The sequence below is a fragment of the Schistocerca americana genome, chromosome 1 (assembly GCF_021461395.2).
Source record: "Schistocerca americana isolate TAMUIC-IGC-003095 chromosome 1, iqSchAmer2.1, whole genome shotgun sequence".
Lineage (NCBI taxonomy): Eukaryota > Metazoa > Arthropoda > Insecta > Orthoptera > Acrididae > Schistocerca > Schistocerca americana.
The window spans coordinates 12140973-12160705 of record NC_060119.1 but is presented as its reverse complement, the minus strand read 5'-3'; positions in this window follow the sequence as shown (position 1 = coordinate 12160705).

Here is a 19733-nt window from a genome sequence, read left to right as displayed (position 1 = left end):
CTCTTAGAAGATTCACTCTTCTTGTACTTAGTTCGGCATTGTCCCTTTTGTAATCAATCCCGATGCAACTTATGTGTTTCATGGTCACTGTGAATGTCCAACAGATACAGTTAAACTGCACTGGTGCATCGGAATCTAATACTGGTCTCCCAGTAGCCGCCCAAACCACAAACACTTGGAAGATTCACTCTTCCTGTACTTAAATCGCCATCGTCCCATTTATATTCAATCCCGATGCAAATTCTGTGTTTCATGGTCAATCTGAAGGTCCAAGGGATACAGTAATGCAACACTGGTGCATCGGAATCTAATACTGGTCTCCCAGGAGCCGCTCTAAGCACATACTCTTAGAAGATACACTCTTCTCGTATTTAAGTCGGCACTGTCCCTTTTGTATTCAATCCCGATGAGATTCCTGTGTTTCATGGTCAATGTGAATATCCAAGGGATACACTAAAATTGCACTGGTGCATCGGAATCTAATACTGGTCTCCCAGGAGCCGCTCAAACCACAAACTCTTAGAAGATTCACTCTTCTTGTACTTAAGTCGGCAAATTTGCCTTTTGTATTCCATCACGATGCAAATTCTATGTTTCATGGTAAATGTGAAGGTCCAAGTTATACAGTTATCCTGCACTGGTGCATCGGTATCTGACATAGGTCTGCCAGGAGCCGCTCAAACCACAAACTCTTAGAAGATTCAGTCTTCTTGTCATTAAGTCGGCATTGTGTCATTTGTATTCAATTACAATGCGATATCTGTGTTTCATGGTCAATGTTAAGTCCAAGGGATACAGTATAACTGCACTAATGCATCGGAATCTAATACTGGTGTCCCAGGTGCCGTTCAAGTCACAATATCTTAGAAGATTCACTGCTCTTGTACTTAAGTCGGCATTGTGCCATTTTTATTCAATCCCGATGCGATATCTGTGTTTCATGGTCAATATAAAGGTACAAGGGATAAAGTAAATTCTGCACTGGTGCATCGGAATCTAATACTGGTCTCCCAGCAGCCGCTCAAACCACAAACTCTTAGAGGATTCACGCTTCTTGTAGTTCAGTCGGCATTAAGCCTTTTGTATTCAATCCCGTTGTGATTTCTGTGTGTCATTGTCAATGTGAAGGACCAAGGGATACAGTAAACCTGCACTGGTGCATCGTAATCTATTACTGGTCTCCCAGGGGCCGCTCAAACAAGAAACTCTTCGAAGATTCACTCTTCTTGTACTTAAGTCGGCATTATGCGTTTTGTATTCAATCCCGATTATTTTGCGTGTTTCATGGCCAATGTGAAGGTAGAAGAGTTACAGTAAACCTGCACTGGTGCATCGGAATGTAATACTGACATCCCAGGAGACGCTCAAACAACAAGTTCTTAGAAGAATCATTCTTCTTGTGCTTAAGTTGGCTTGGTCCCTTTTGTATTCACTCCCGATTCAAATTCTGTGTTTCATGGTCATTGTGAAGGTCGAAGGGATACAGTATACCAGCATTGGTTCATCGGAATCTAATACTATTCTCCCAGGAGCCGCTCAAACCACAAACTCATAGAACATTCACTCTTCTTGTACTTAAGTCGGCATTGTGCAATTTGTATTCAATCCCGATGCGATATCTGTGGTTCATGGTCAATGTGAAGGTCCAAGCGATACAGTAAACCTGCACAGGTGCATCGGAATCTAATTCTGGTCTCCCAGGAGACGCTCAAACCACAAACTCTTGGAAGATTCCTCTTCTTGTACTTATGTTGGCATTGTCCCTTTTGTATTATATCCCGATGCAATTTCTGTGTTTCATCGTCAATGTGAAGGTCCAAGGGATACAGTAAACCTGCACTGGTGCATCGGAATGTAATACTGGTCTCCCAGGAGCCGCTCAAACCACAACCTCTTAGGTGATTCACTCATCATGTACTTAACTCGGCACTGTGCCTATTGTATTCAATCCCGATGCAATTTCTGTGTTTCAAGTCAATGTGAAAGTCCAAGGGATGCAGTAAACCTGCACTGTTGCTTCGGATTCTAATACTGGTCTCCCAGAAGCCACTCAAACCACAAACTCTTAGAAGATTCATCCTTCTTGTACTTAAGTCGGCATTGTCCCTTTCGTATTCAATCCCGATGCGATTTCTGTGTTTCATCGTCAATCTGAAGGTCCAAGGGATACAGTACACCTGCACTCGTGCATCGGAATCTAATACTGGTCTCCCAGGAGCCGCTCAAACCACAAATTCTTAGAAGATTCACTCTTCTTGTACTTAAGTTGGCATTGTCCCTTTTGTATTCAATCCCAATGCTATTTCTATGTTTCACGGTCAATGTGAAGATCCTACGGATACAGTAAAGCTGCACTGGTGCATCGGAATCTAATCCTGGTCTCCCAGGAGCAGCTAACACCACAAACTCTTAGAAGATTCACTCTTCTTGTACTTAAGTTGGCAATGTCCCTGTTATATATAATCGTGATGCATTTTCTGTGTTTCATGGTCAATGAGAGGGTCCAAGGTATACAGTAAACCTGCACTGGTGCATCGGAATTTAATACTGGTCTCCAAGGAGCCGCTCCAAGCACGAAATCCTAGAAGATTCACTCTTCTAGTACTTAAGTCGGCATCGTGCCTTTAATATACCTTCCCGTGGCGATTTCTGTGCTTCATGGTCAATGTGAAGGTCCACGGGATACAGTAAACCTGCACTGGTGCATCGGAATCTGATACTAACCTCCCAGGAGCCGCTCAAACCACTAACTCTTGGAAGAGTCACTCTACTTGTACTTAAGTCGGCATTTTCCCTTTTGTATTCAATCCCGATTCAAAATCTATGTTTGATGGAGAGAGTGAAAGTCCAATTCATACAGTAAGCCTCCACTGGTGCATCGCAATGTAATACTGGTCTCAGAGGAGCCGCTCAAAGCACAAACACTTGGGAGATTTACTCTTCTTTTACTTAAGTCGTCATTGTGAATTTTGTATACCATCGCGTTGCGATTTCTGTGTTTCATTGCCAATGTGAAGGTCCAAGGAATACAGAAAACCTGCACTGGTGCATCAGAATCTAATATTGGTCTCCCAGGAACCGCTCAAACCACAATCTCTTAGAAGATTCACTCTTGTTGTACTTAGGTCGGCATTGTCCCCATTGGATTAATTCCCGATGCGATTTCTGTGTTTCATGGTTAATGTGAATGTCCAAGAGATACACAAATTCTGCACTAGTGCATCTGAATCAAATACTGGTCTCCCAGGAGCCGCTCAAACCACAAACTCTTAGAAGATTCACTCTTCTTGTACTTAAGGCGGCATTGTGCCCTTTGCAATCCATCCCATTGAGATTTCTGTGATTCATGGTAAATGTGAAGGTCCAAGTGATATAGTAAACTTGCACGGGTACATGGGAATCTAATACTGGTCCCCAGTAGCCGCTCTAACCACAAACTCTCAGAACACTCACCCTTCTTGTTCTTAAGTCGTCATTGAGCCTTTTGTATTCAATCTCGATGCATTTTCTGTGTTTCATGGTCAATGTGATGGTCCAAGGGATACAGTCAATCTGCACTGGTGCATCGGAATCTAATACTTGTCTCCCAGGAGCCGCTCAAATCACAAACTCTTAGAAGCTTTCTCTTATTTTTGTTAAGTCGGCATTGTCCCTTTTGTATTCAATCCCAATACAATTTCTGTGTTTCATGGTCAATGTGAAGGACCAAGGGATACAGTAAACCTGCACTGGTGCATCGGAATCTAATACTGGTCTCCAAGGAGCCGCTCAAACTACAAATCCTTGAAAGACTCACTCCTCTTGTAGATAAGTCGGCATTGTCCCTTTTGTATTCAATCCCGATGCAAAGTCTGTGTTTCCTGGTGAATGTTAAGGTCCAAGGGATAGAGTATACCGGCACTGGTGCATCGGAATCTAATACTGGTCTCCCAGGAGCCGCTCAAAACACAAACTCTTACAAGATTCACTCTTCTTGTACTTAAGTCGGCATTGTGCCTCTTGTATTCTATCCCGTTGCCTTTTCTGTGTTTCATGGTCAATGTGAAGGTCCAAGGGATACAGTAAACCTGCAGTTGTGCTCCGGAATGTAATACCGGCCTCCCAGGAGCCGCTCAAACTGCAAACTCTTAGAAGTTTCTCTCTTCTTGTACTTAAGTCGTCATTGTCTCTTTTGTATACAATCCCGATGTAATTTCTGTGTTTCATGGTCAATGTGATGGTCCAATTGATACGATGAACCTGCACTGGTGCATCGGAATCTAATAGTGGTCTCCAAGGGGCCGCTCACGGTGCAAACTCCTAGATAATTCACGCTTATTGTACTTATGTCGGAGTGGTGCCTTTTGTATTCTATCCCGTTGCAATTTCTGTGTTTCATGGTCAATGAGAAGATAAAAGGGATACAGTAAACCTGCAATGGTGCATCGGAATCTAATACTCGTCTCCCAGGAGCAGCCCAAACCACAAACTCTTAGAAGATTCACTCTTCTTGTACTTAGTTCGGCATTGTCCCTTTTGTAATCAATCCCGATGCAACTTATGTGTTTCATGGTCACTGTGAATGTCCAACAGATACAGTTAAACTGCACTGGTGCATCGGAATCTAATACTGGTCTCCCAGTAGCCGCCCAACCACAAACACTTGGAAGATTCACTCTTCCTGTACTTAAATCGCCATCGTCCCATTTATATTCAATCCCGATGCAAATTCTGTGTTTCATGGTCAATCTGAAGGTCCAAGGGATACAGTAATGCAACACTGGTGCATCGGAATCTAATACTGGTCTCCCAGGAGCCGCTCTAAGCACATACTCTTAGAAGATACACTCTTCTCGTACTTAAGTCGGCACTGTCCCTTTTGTATTCAATCCCGATGAGATTCCTGTGTTTCATGGTCAATGTGAATATCCAAGGGATACACTAAAATTGCACTGGTGCATCGGAATCTAATACTGGTCTCCCAGGAGCCGCTCAAACCACAAACTCTTAGAAGATTCACTCTTCTTGTACTTAAGTCGGCAAATTTGCCTTTTGTATTCCATCACGATGCAAATTCTATGTTTCATGGTAAATGTGAAGGTCCAAGTTATACAGTTATCCTGCACTGGTGCATCGGTATCTGACATAGGTCTGCCAGGAACCGCTCAAACCACAAACTCTTAGAAGATTCAGTCTTCTTGTCATTAAGTCGGCATTGTGCCATTTGTATTCAATTACAATGCGATATCTGTGTTTCATGGTCAATGTTAAGTCCAAGGGATACAGTATAACTGCACTAATGCATCGGAATCTAATACTGGTGTCCCAGGTGCCGTTCAAGTCACAATATCTTAGAAGATTCACTGCTCTTGTACTTAAGTCGGCATTGTGCCATTTTTATTCAATCCCGATGCGATATCTGTGTTTCATGGTCAATATAAAGGTACAAGGGATAAAGTAAATTCTGCACTGGTGCATCGGAATCTAATACTGGTCTCCCAGCAGCCGCTCAAACCACAAACTCTTGGAAGATTCACGCTTCTTGTAGTTCAGTCGGCATTAAGCCTTTTGTATTCAATCCCGTTGTGATTTCTGTGTTTCATTGTCAATGTGAAGGACCAAGGGATACAGTAAACCTGCACTGGTGCATCGTAATCTATTACTGGTCTCCCAGGGGCCGCTCAAACAAGAAACTCTTCGAAGATTCACTCTTCTTGTACTTAAGTCGGCATTATGCGTTTTGTATTAAATCCCGATTATTTTGCGTGTTTCATGGCCAATGTGAAGGTAGAAGAGTTACAGTAAACCTGCACTGGTGCATCGGAATGTAATACTGACATCCCAGGAGACGCTCAAACAACAAGTTCTTAGAAGAATCATTCTTCTTGTGCTTAAGTTGGCTTGGTCCCTTTTGTATTCACTCCCGATTCAAATTCTGTGTTTCATGGTCATTGTGAAGGTCGAAGGGATACAGTATACCAGCATTGGTTCATCGGAATCTAATACTATTCTCCCAGGAGCCGCTCAAACCACAAACTCATAGAACATTCACTCTTCTTGTACTTAAGTCGGCATTGTGCAATTTGTATTCAATCCCGATGCGATATCTGTGGTTCATGGTCAATGTGAAGGTCCAAGCGATACAGTAAACCTGCACAGGTGCATCGGAATCTAATTCTGGTCTCCCAGGAGACGCTCAAACCACAAACTCTTGGAAGATTCCTCTTCTTGTACTTATGTTGGCATTGTCCCTTTTGTATTATATCCCGATGCAATTTCTGTGTTTCATCGTCAATGTGAAGGTCCAAGGGATACAGTAAACCTGCACTGGTGCATCGGAATGTAATACTGGTATCACAGGAGCCGCTCAAACCACAACCTCTTAGGTGATTCACTCATCATGTACTTAAGTCGGCATTGTGCCTATTGTATTCAATCCCGATGCAATTTCTGTGTTTCAAGTCAATGTGAAAGTCCAAGGGATGCAGTAAACCTGCACTGTTGCTTCGGATTCTAATACTGGTCTCCCAGAAGCCACTCAAACCACAAACTCTTAGAAGATTCATCCTTCTTGTACTTAAGTCGGCATTGTCCCTTTCGTATTCAATCCCGATGCGATTTCTGTGTTTCATCGTCAATCTGAAGGTCCAAGGGATACAGTACACATGCACTCGTGCATCGGAATCTAATACTGGTCTCCCAGGAGCCGCTCAAACCACAAATTCTTAGAAGATTCACTCTTCTTGTACTTAAGTTGTCATTGTCCCTTTTGTATTCAATCCCAATGCAATTTCTATGTTTCACGGTCAATGTGAAGATCCAACGGATACAGAAAAGCTGCACTGGTGCATCGGAATCTAATCCTGGTCTCCCAGGAGCAGCTAACACCACAAACTCTTAGAAGATTCACTCTTCTTGTACTTAAGTCGGCAATGTCCCTGTTATATATAATCGTGATGCATTTTCTGTGTTTCATGGTCAATGAGAAGGTCCAAGGTATACAGTAAACCTGCACTGGTGCATCGGAATTTAATACTGGTCTCCAAGGAGCCACTCCAAGCACGAAATCCTAGAAGATTCACTCTTCTAGTACTTAAGTCGGCATCGTGCCTTTAATATACCTTCCCGTGGCGATTTCTGTGCTTCATGGTCAATGTGAAGGTCCACGGGATACAGTAAACCTGCACTGGTGCATCGGAATCTGATACTAACCTCCCAGGAGCCGCTCAAACCACTAACTCTTGGAAGAGTCACTCTACTTGTACTTTAGTCGGTATTTTCCCTTTTGTATTCAATCCCGATTCAAAATCTATGTTTGATGGAGAGAGTGAAAGTCCAATTCATACAGTAAGCCTCCACTGGTGCATCGCAATGTAATACTGGTCTCAGAGGAGCCGCTCAAAGCACAAACACTTGGGAGATTTACTCTTCTTTTACTTAAGTCGTCATTGTGAATTTTGTATACCATCGCGTTGCGATTTCTGTGTTTCATTGCCAATGTGAAGGTCCAAGGAATACAGAAAACCTGCACTGGTGCATCAGAATCTAATATTGGTCTCCCAGTAGCCGCCCAAACCACAATCTCTTAGAAGATTCACTCTTCTCGTACTTAAGTCGGCATTGTCCCATTTGTATTCCATCCCGATGCAAACTCTGTGTTTCATGGTCAATGTGAAGGTCCAAGGGATAGAGAAAACCTTCACTGGTGCATCGGAATTTAATACTGGTCTCCCAGGAACCGCTCAAACCACAATCTCTTAGAAGATTCATTCTTGTTGTACTTAGGTCGGCATTGTCCCCATTGGATTAATTCCCGATGCGATTTCTGTGTTTCACGGTTAATGTGAATGTCCAAGAGATACACAAATTCTGCACTAGTGCATCTGAATCAAATACTGGTCTCCCAGGAGCCGCTCAAACCACAAACTCTTAGAAGATTCACTCTTCTTGTACTTAAGGCGGCATTGTGCCCTTTGCAATCCATCCCATTGAGATTTCTGTGCTTCATGGTAAATGTGAAGGTCCAAGTGATATAGTAAACTTGCACTGGTACATGGGAATCTAATACTGGTCCCCAGTAGCCGCTCTAACCACAAACTCTCAGAAGACTCACCCTTCTTGTCCTTAAGTCGTCATTGAGCCTTTTGTATTCAATCTCGATGCATTTTCTGTGTTTCATGGTCAATGTGAAGGTCCAAGGGATACAGTCAATCTGCACTGGTGCATCGGAATCTAATACTTGTCTCCCAGGAGCCGCTCAAATCACAAACTCTTAGAAGCTTCCTCTTATTTTTGTTAAGTCTGCATTGTCCCTTGTGTATTCAATCCCAATACAATTTCTGTGTTTCATGGTCAATGTGAAGGACCAAGGGATACAGTAAACCTGCACTGGTGCATCGGAATCTAATACTGGTCTCCCAGGAGCCGCTCAAACTACAAATCCTTGAAAGACTCACTCCTCTTGTAGATAAGTCGGCATTGTCCCTTTTGTATTCAATCCCGATGCAAAGTCTGTGTTTCCTGGTGAATGTTAAGGTCCAAGGGATAGAGTATACCGGCACTGGTGCATCGGAATCTAATACTGGTCTCCCAGGAGCCGCTCAAAACACAAACTCTTACAAGATTCACTCTTCTTGTACTTAAGTCGACATTGTGCCTCTTGTATTCTATCCCGTTGCCTTTTCTGTGTTTCATGGTCAATGTGAAGGTCCAAGGGATACAGTGAACCTGCAGTTGTGCACCGGAATGTAATACCGGCCTCCCAGGAGCCGCTCAAACTGCAAACTCTTAGAAGTTTCTCTCTTCTTGTACTTAAGTCGTCATTGTCTCTTTTGTATACAATCCCGATGTAATTTCTGTGTTTCATGGTCAATGTGATGGTCCAATTGATACGATGAACCTGCACTGGTGCATCGGAATCTAATAGTGGTCTCCAAGGGGCCGCTCACGGTGCAAACTCCTAGATAATTCACGCTTATTGTACTTATGTCGGCGTGGTGCCTTTTGTATTCTATCCCGTTGCAATTTCTGTGTTTCATGGTCAATGAGAAGATAAAAGGGATACAGTAAACCTGCAATGGTGCATCGGAATCTAATACTCGTCTCCCAGGAGCAGCCCAAACCACAAACTCTTAGAAGATTCACTCTCCTTGTACTTAGTTCGGCATTGTCCCTTTTGTAAACAATCCCGATGCAACTTATGTGTTCCATGGTCACTGTGAATGTCCAACAGATACAGTTAAACTGCACTGGTGCATCGGAATCTAATACTGGTCTCCCAGTAGCCGCCCAAACCACAAACACTTGGAAGATTCACTCTTCCTGTACTTAAATCGCCATCGTCCCATTTATATTCAATCCCGATGCAAATTCTGTGTTTCATGGTCAATCTGAAGGTCCAAGGGATACAGTAATGCAGCACTGGTGCATCGGAATCTAATACTGGTCTCCCAGGAGCCGCTCTAAGCACATACTCTTAGAAGATACACTCTTCTCGTACTTAAGTCGGCACTGTCCCTTTTGTATTCAATCCCGATGAGATTCCTGTGTTTCATGGTCAATGTGAATATCCAAGGGATACACTAAAATTGCACTGGTGCATCGGAATCTAATACTGGTCTCCCAGGAGCCGCTCAAACCACAAACTCTTAGAAGATTCACTCTTCTTGTACTTAAGTCGACAAATTTGCCTTTTGTATTCCATCACAATGCAAATTCTATGTTTCATGGTAAATGTGAAGGTTCAAGTTATACAGTTATCCTGCACTGGTGCATCGGTATCTGATATAGGTCTGCCAGGAGCCGCTCAAACCACAAATTCTTAGAAGATTCAGTCTTCTTGTCATTAAGTCGGCATTGTGTCATTTGTATTCAATTACAATGCGATATCTGTGTTTCATGGTCAATGTTAAGTCCAAGGGATACAGTAAACCTGCACTAATGCATCGGAATCTAATACTGGTGTCCCAGGTGCCGTTCAAGTCACAATATCTTAGAAGATTCACTACTCTTGTACTTAAGTCGGCATTGTGCCATTTTTATTCAATCCCGATGCGATATCTGTGTTTCATGGTCAATATAAAGGTACAAGGGATAAAGTAAATTCTGCACTGGTGCATCGGAATCTAATAATGGTCTCCCAGCAGCCGCTCAAACCACAAACTCTTGGAAGATTCACGCTTCTTGTAGTTCAGTCGGCATTAAGCCTTTTGTATTCAATCCCGTTGTGATTTCTGTGTTTCATTGTCAATGTGAAGGTCCAAGGGATACAGTAAACCTGCACTGGTGCATCGTAATCTATTACTGGTCTCCCAGGGGCCGCTCAAACAAGAAACTCTTCGAAGATTCACTCTTCTTGTACTTGAGTCGGCATTATGCGTTTTGTATTCAATCCCGATTATTTTGCGTGTTTCATGGCCAATGTGAAGGTAGAAGAGATACAGTAAACCTGCACTGGTGCATCGGAATGTAATACTGACATCCCAGGAGCCGCTCAAACCACAACCTCTTAGGTGATTCACTCATCATGTACTTAAGTCGGCATTGTGCCTATTGTATTCAATCCCGATGCAATTTCTGTGTTTCATGGTCATTGTGAAGGTCGAAGGGATACAGTATACCAGCATTGGTTAATCGGAATCTAATACTATTCTCCCAGGAGCCGCTCAAACCACAAACTCATAGAACATTCACTCTTCTTGTACTTAAGTCGGCATTGTGCAATTTGTATTCAATCCCGATGCGATATCTGTGGTTCATGGTCAATGTGAAGGTCCAAGCGATACAGTAAACCTGCACAGGTGCATCGGAATCTAATTCTGGTCTCCCAGGAGACGCTCAAACCACAAACTCTTGGAAGATTCCTCTTCTTGTACTTATGTTGGCATTGTCCCTTTTGTATTATATCCCGATGCAATTTCTGTGTTTCATCGTCAATGTGAAAGTCCAAGGGATACAGTAAACCTGCACTGGTGCATCGGAATGTAATACTGGTCTCCCAGGAGCCGCTCAAACCACAACCTCTTAGGTGATTCACTCATCATGTACTTAAGTCGGCATTGTCCCTATTGTATTCAATGCCAATATAATTTCTATGTTTCACGGTCAATGTGAAGATCCAACGGATACAGTAAAGCTGCACTGGTGCATCGGAATCTAATCCTGGTCTCCCAAGAGCAGCTAACACCACAAACTCTTAGAAGATTCATCCTTCTTGTACTTAAGTCGGCATTGTCCCTTTTGTATTCAATCCCGATGCAATTTCTGTGTTTCAAGTCAATGTGAAAGTCCAAGGGAAGCAGTAAACCTGCACTGTTGCTTCGGATTCTAATACTGGTCTCCCTGGAGCCGCTCAAACCACAATTTCTTAGAAGATTCACTCTTCTTGTACTTAAATTGGCATTGTCCCTTTTGTATTCAATCCCAATGCAATTTCTATGTTTCACAGTCAATGTGAAGATCCAACGGATACAGTAAAGCTGCACTGGTGCATCGGAATCTAATCCTGGTCTCCCAGGAGCAGCTCACACCTCAAACTCTTAGAAGATTCACTCTTCTTGTACTTAAGTCGGCAATGTCCCTGTTGTATATAATCGTGATGCAATTTCTGTGTTTCATGGTCAATGTGAAGGTCCAAGGTATACAGTAAACCTGCACTGGTCCATCGGAATTTAATACTGGTCTCCCAGGAGCCGCTCCAGGCACGAAATCCTAGAAGATTCACTCTTCTAGTACTTACGTCGGCATTCTCCCATTTGTATTCAATCCCGATGCAAACTCTCTGTTTCATGGTCAATGTGAAGGTCCAAGGGATAGAGAAAACCTGCACTGGTGCATCGGAATTTAATACTGGTCTCCCAGGAACCGCTCAAACCACAATCTCTTAGAAGATTCACTCTTCTTGTACTTAGGTCTTCATTGTCCCCATTGGATTAATTCCCGATGCGATTTCTGTGTTTCACGGTTAATGTGAATGTCCAAGAGATACACAAATTCTGCACCAGTGCATCTGAATCAAATACTGGTCTCCCAGGAGCCGCTCAAACCACAAACTCTTAGAAGATTCCCTCTTCTTGTACTTAAGGCTGCATTGTGCCCTTTGCAATCCATCCCATTGAGATTTCTGTGCTTCATGGTAAATGTGAAGGTCCAAGTGATATAGTAAACTTGCACTGGTACATGGGAATCTAATACTGGTCCCCAGTAGCCGCTCTAACCACAAACACTTAGAAGATTCACCCTTCTTGTCCTTAAGTCGTTATTGAGCCTTTTGTATTCAATCTCAATGCATTTTCTGTGTTTCATGGTCAATGTGAAGGTCCAAGGGATACAGTCAATCTGCACTGGTGCATCGGAATCTAATACTTGTCTCCCAGGAACCGCTCAAATCACAAACTCTTAGAAGTTTCACTCTTATTGTAGTTAAGTCGGCATTGTCCCTTTTGTATTCAATCCCAATACAATTTCTATGTTTCGTGGTCAATGTGAAGGACCAAGGGATACAGTAAACCTGCACTGGTGCATCGGAATCTAATACTGGTCTCCCAGGAGCCGCTCAAACTACTTATCCTTAAAAGACTCACTCCTCTTGTAGATAAGTCGGCATTGTCCCTTTTGTATTTAATCCCGATGCAAAGTATGTGTTTCCTGGTGAATGTTAAGGTCCAAGGGATAGAGTATACCGGCACTGGTGCATCGGAATCTAATACTGGTCTCCCAGGAGCCGCTCAAAACACAAACTCTTACAACATTCACTCTTCTTGTACTTAAGTCGGCATTGTGCAATTTGTATTCAATCCCGATGCGATATCTGTGGTTCATGGTCAATGTGAAGGTCCAAGCGATACAGTAAACCTGCACAGGTGCATCGGAATCTAATTCTGGTCTCCCAGGAGACGCTCAAACCACAAACTCTTGGAAGATTCCTCTACTTGTACTTATGTTGGCATTGTCCCTTTTGTATTATATCCCGATGCAATTTATGTGTTTCTTCGTCAATGTGAAGGTCCAAGGGATACAGTAAACCTGCACTGGTGCATCGGAATGTAATACTGGTCTCCCAGGAGCCGCTCAAACCACAACCTCTTAGGTGATTCACTCATCATGTACTTAAGTCGGCATTTTGCCTATTGTATTCAATCCCGATGCAATTTCTGTGTTTCAAGTCAATTTGAAAGTCCAAGGGATGCAGTAAACCTGCACTGTTGCTTCGGATTCTAATACTGGTCTCCCAGAAGCCACTCAAACCACAAACTCTTAGAAGATTCATCCTTCTTGTACTTAAGTCGGCATTGTCCCTCTCGTATTCAATCCCGATGCGATTTCTGTGTTTCATCGTCAATCTGAAGGTCCAAGGGATACAGTACACCTGCACTCGTGCATCGGAATCTAATACTGGTCTCCCAGGAGCCGCTCAAACCACAAATTCTTAGGAGATTCACTCTTCTTGTACTTAAGTTGGCATTGTCCCTTTTGTGTTCAATCCCAATGCAATTTCTATGTTTCACGGTCAATGTGAAGATCCAACGGATACAGTAAAGCTGCACTGGTGCATCGGAATCTAATCCTGGTCTCCCAGGAGCAACTAACACCACAAACTCTTAGAAGATTCACTCTTCTTGTACTTAAGTCGGCAATGTCCCTGTTGTATATAATCCCGATGCAATTTCTGTGTTTCATGGTCAATGTGAAGGTCCAAGGTATACAGTAAACCAGCACTGGTGCATCGGAATTTAATACTGGTCTACCAGGAGCCGCTCCAAGCACGAAATCCTAGAAGATTCACTCTTCTAGTACTTAAGTCGGCATCGTGCCTTTTGTATACCTTCCCGTGGCAATTTCTGTGTTTCATGGTCAATGTGAAGGTCCACGGGATACAGTAATCCTGCACTGGTTCATCGGAATCAGATACTAACCTCCCAGGACCCGCTAAAACCACTAACTCTTGGAAGAGTCACACTACTTGTACTTAAGTCGGCATTTTCCCTTTCGTATTCAATCCCGATTCAAAATCTATGTTTGATGGTGAGAGTGAAAGTCCAATTCATACAGTAAGCCTCCACTGGTGCATCGCAATCTAATACTGGTCTCAGAGGAGCCGCTCAAAGCACAATCTCTTGGGAGATTTACTCGTCTTGTACTTAAGTCGTCATTGTGCCTTTTGTATACCTTCGCGTTGCGATTTCTGTGTTTCATTGCCAATGTGAAGGTCCAAGGAATACAGAAAACCTGCACTGGTGCATCAGAATCTAATACTGGTCTCCCAGGAGCCGCTCAAACCACAAACTCTTAGAAGATTCAGTCTTCGTGTCATTAAGTCGGCATTGTGTCATTTGTATTCAATTACAATGCGATATCTGTGTTTCATGGTCAATGTTAAGTCCAAGGGATACAGTAAACCTGCACTAATGCATCGGAATCTAATACTGGTCTCCCAGGAGCCGCTCAATCCACAAATTCTTAGAAGATTCACTCTTCCTGTACTTAAGTTGGCATTGTCCCTTTTGTATTCAATCCCAATGCAGTTTCTGTGTTTCACGGTCAATGTGAAGATCCAACGGATACAGTAAAGCTGCACTGGTGCATCGGAATCTAATCCTGGTCTCCCAGGAGCAGCTAACACCACAAACTCTTAGAAGATTCATCCTTCTTGTACTTAAGTCGGCATTGTCCCTTTTGTATTCAATCCCGATGCAATTTCTGTGTTTCAAGTCAATGTGAAAGTCCAAGGGAAGCAGTAAACCTGCACTGTTGCTTCGGATTCTAATACTGGTCTCCCTGCAGCCGCTCAAACCACAATTTCTTAGAAGATTCACTCTTCTTGTACTTAAATTGGCATTGTCCCTTTTGTATTCAATCCCAATGCAATTTCTATGTTTCACAGTCAATGTGAAGATCCAACGGATACAGTAAAGCTGCACTGGTGCATCGGAATCTAATCCTGGTCTCCCAGGAGCAGCTCACACCTCAAACTCTTAGAAGATTCACTCTTCTTGTACTTAAGTCGGCAATGTCCCTGTTGTATATAATCGTGACGCAATTTCTGTGTTTCATGGTCAATGTGAAGGTCCAAGGGATAGAGAAAACCTGCACTGGTGCATCGGAATTTAATACTGGTCTCCCAGGAACCGCTCAAACCACAATCTCTTAGAAGATTCACTCTTGTTGTAGTTAGGTCGGCATTGTTCCCATTGGATTAATTCCCGATGCGATTTCTGTGTTTCATGGTTAATGTGAATGTCCAAGAGATACACAAATTCTGCACTAGTGCATCTGAATCAAATACTGGTCTCCCAGGAGCCGCTCAAACCACAAACTCTTAGAAGATTCCCTCTTCTTGTACTTAAGGCGGCATTGTGCCCTTTGAAATCCATCCCATTGAGATTTCTGTGCTTCATGGTAAATGTGAAGGTCCAAGTGATATAGTAAACTTGCACTGGTACATGGGAATCTAATACTGGACCCCAGTAGCCGCTCTAACCACAAACTCTTAGAAGATTCACCCTTCTTGTTCTTAAGTCGTCATTGAGCCTTTTGTATTCAATCTCAATGCATTTTCTGTGTTTCATGGTCAATGTGAAGGTCCAAGGGATACAGTCAATCTGCACTGGTGCATCGGAATCTAATACTTGTCTCCCAGGAACCGCTCAAATCACAAACTCTTAGAAGTTTCACTCTTACTGTAGTTAAGTCGGCATTGTCCCTTTTGTATTCAATCCCAATACAATTTCTATGTTTCGTGGTCAATGTGAAGGACCAAGGGATACAGTAAACCTGCACTGGTGCATCGGAATCTAATACTGGTCTCCCAGGAGCCGCTCAAACTACTTATCCTTAAAAGACTCACTCCTCTTGTAGATAAGTCGGCATTGTCCCTTTTGTATTCAATCCCGATGCAAAGTGTGTGTTTCCTGGTGAATGTTAAGGTCCAAGGGATAGAGTATACCGGCACTGGTGCATCGGAATCTAATACTGGTCTCCCAGAAGCCGCTCAAAACACAAACTCTTACAAGATTCACTCTTCTTGTACTTAAGTCGGCATTGTGCCTCTTGTATTCTATCCCGTTGCCTTTTCTGTGTTTCATGGTCAATGTGAAGGTTAAAGGGATACAGTAAACCTACAGTTGTGCACCGGAATCTAATACCGGCCTCCCAGGAGCCACTCAAACTGCAAACTCTAGGAAGTTTCTCTCTTCTTGTACTTAAGTCGTCATTGTCCCTTTTGTATACAATCCCGATGTAATTTCTGTGTTTCATGGTCAATGTGAAGGTCCAAGGGATACAGTAAACCTGCAGTGGTGCATCGTAATCTATTACTGGTCGCCCAGGAGCAGCCCAAACCACAATTTCTTAGAAGATTCACTCTTCTTGTACTTAGTTCCGCATTGTCCCTTTTGTAATCAATCCCGATGCAACTTATGTGTTTCATGGTCACTGTGAATGTCCAACAGATACAGTTAAACTGCACTGGTGCATCGGAATCTAATACTGGTCTCCCAGTAGCCGCCCAAACCACAAACACTTGGAAGATTCACTCTTCCTGTACTTAAATCGCCATCGTCCCATTTATATTCAATCCCGATGCAAATTCTGTGTTTCATGGTCAATCTGAAGGTCCAAGGGATACAGTAATGCAGCACTAGTGCATCTGAATCAAATACTGGTCTCCCAGGAGCCGCTCAAACCACAAACTCTTAGAAGATTCAGTCTTCGTGTCATTAAGTCGGCATTGTGTCATTTGTATTCAATTACAATGCGATATCTGTGTTTCATGGTCAATGTTAAGTCCAAGGGATACAGTAAACCTGCACTAATGCATCGGAATCTAATACTGGTCTCCCAGCAGCCGCTCAAACCACAAACTCTTAGAAGATTCACGCTTCTTGTAGTTCAGTCGGCATTAAGCCTTTTGTATTCAATCCCTTTGTGATTTCTGTGTTTCATGGTCAATGTGAAGGTCCAAGGGATACAGTAAACCTGCAGTGGTGCATCGTAATCTATTACTGGTCGCCCAGGGGCCGCTCAAACAAGAAACTCTTCGAAGATTCACTCTTCTTGTACTTAAGTCCCCATTATGCGTTTTGTATTCAATCCCGATTATTTTGCGTGTTTCATGGCCAATGTGAAGGTAGAAGAGATACAGTAAACCTGCACTGGTGCATCGGAATGTAATACTGACATCCCAGGAGACGCTCAAAGCACAAATTCTTAGAAGAATCATTCTTCTTGTGCTTAAGTTGGCTTGGTCCCTTTTGTATTCACTCCCGATTCAAATTCTGTGTTTCATGGTCATTGTGAAAGTCGAAGGGATACAGTATACCAGCATTGGTGCATCGCAATCTAATACTATTCTCCCAGGAGTCGCTCAAACCACAAACTCTTAGAACATTCAATCTTCTTGTACTTAAGTCGGCATTGTGCAATTTGTGTTCAATCCCGATGCGGTTTCTGTGTTTCATGGTCAATGTGAAGGTCCAAGGGACACAGTAAACCTGCACAGGTGCATCGGAATCTAATTCTGGTCTCCCAGGAGTCGCTCAAACCACAAACTCTTGGAAGATTCCTCTTCTTGTACTTATGTCGGCATTGTCCCTTTTGTATTATATCCCGATGCAATTTCTGTGTTTCATCTTCAATGTGAAGGTCCAAGGGGTACAGTAAACCTGCACTAGTGCATCGGAATCTAATCCTGGTCTCCCAGGAGCAGCTCACACCTCAAACTCTTAGAAGATTCACTCTTCTTGTACTTAGGTCGACAATGTCCCTGTTGTATATAATCGTGCTGCAATTTCTGTGTTTCATGGTCAATGTGAAGGTCCAAGGTATACCGTAAACCTGCACTGGTCCTTCGGAATTTAATACTGGTGTCCCAGGAGCCGCTCCAGGCACGAAATCCTAGAAGATTCACTCTTCTAGTACTTAAGTCGGCATTGTCCCATTTGTATTCAATCCCGATGCAAACTCTGTGTTTCATGGTCAATGTGAAGGTCCAAGGGATAGAGAAAACCTGCACTGGTGCATCGGAATTTAATACTGGTCTCCCAGGAACCGCTCAAACCACAATCTCTTAGAAGATTCACTCTTGTTGTACTTAGGTCGGCATTGTCCCCATTGGATTAATTCCCGATGCGATTTCTGTGTTTCATGGTTAATGTGAATGTCCAAGAGATACACAAATTCTGCACTAGTGCATCTGAATCAAATACTGGTCTCCCAGGAGCCGCTCAAACCACAAACTCTTATAAGATTCCCTCTTCTTGTACTTAAGGCGGCATTGTGCCCTTTGCAATCCATCCCATTGAGATTTCTGTGCTTCACGGAAAATGTGAAGTTCCAAGTGATATAGTAAACTTGCACTGGGACATGGGAATCTAATACTGGTCCCCAGTAGCCGCTGTAACCACAAACTCTTAGAAGATTCACCCTTCTTGTTCTTAAGTCGTCATTGAGCCTTTTGTATTCAATCTCAATGCATTTTCTGTGTTTCATGGTCAATGTGAAGGTCCAAGGGCTACAGTCAATCTGCACTGGTGCATCGGAATCTAATACTGGTCTCCCAGGAACCGCTCAAATCACAAACTCTTAGAAGTTTCACTCTTATTGTAGTTAAGTCGGCATTGTCCCTTTTGTATTCAATCCCGATGCAAAGTATGTGATTCCTGGTGAATGTTAAGGTCCAAGGGATTATGTATACCGGCACTGGTGCATCGGAATCAAATACTGGTCTCCCAGGAGCCGCTCAAAACACAAGTTCTTACAAGATTCACTCTTCTTGTACTTAAGTCGGCATTGTGCCTCTTGTATTCTATCCCGTTGCCTTTTCTGTGTTTCATGGTCAATGTGAAGGTCCAAGGGATACAGTAAACCTGCAGTTGTGCACCGGAATCTAATACCGGCCTCCCAGGAGCCGCTCATACTGCAAACTCTTAGAAGTTTCTCTCTTCTTGTACTTAAGTCGTCATTGTCTCTTTTGTATACAATCCCGACGTAATTTCTGTGTTTCATGGTCAATGTGAAGGTCCAATTGATACGATGAACCTGCACTGGTGCATCGGAGTCTAATAGTGGTCTCCAAGGGGCCGCTCACGGTGCAAACTCCTAGATAATTCACGCTTATTGTACTTATGTCGGCGTGGTGCCTTTTGTATTCTATCCCGTTGCGATTTCTGTGTTTCATGGTCAATGAGAAGATAAACGGGATACAGTAAACCTGCAATGGTGCATCGGAATCTAATACTCGTCTCCCAGGAGCAGCCCAAACCACAAACTCTTAGAAGATTCACTCTTCTTGTACTTAGTTCGGCATTGTCCCTTTTGTAATCAATCCCGATGCAACTTATGTGTTTCATGGTCACTGTGAATGTCCAACAGATACAGTTAAACTGCACTGGTGCATCGGAATCTAATACTGGTCTCCCAGTAGCCGCCCAAACCACAAACACTTGGAAGATTCACTCTTCCTGTACTTAAATCGCCATCGTCCCATTTATATTCAATCCCGATGCAAATTCTGTGTTTCATGGTCAATCTGAAGGTCCAAGGGATACAGTAATGCAGCACTGGTGCATCGGAATCTAATACTGATCTCCCAGGAGCCGCTCTAAGCACATACTCTTAGAAGATACACTCTTCTCGTACTTAAGTCGGCACTGTCCCTTTTGTATTCAATCCCGATGAGATTCCTGTGTTTCATGGTCAATGTGAATATCCAAGGGATACACTAAAATTGCACTGGTGCATCGGAATCTAATACTGCT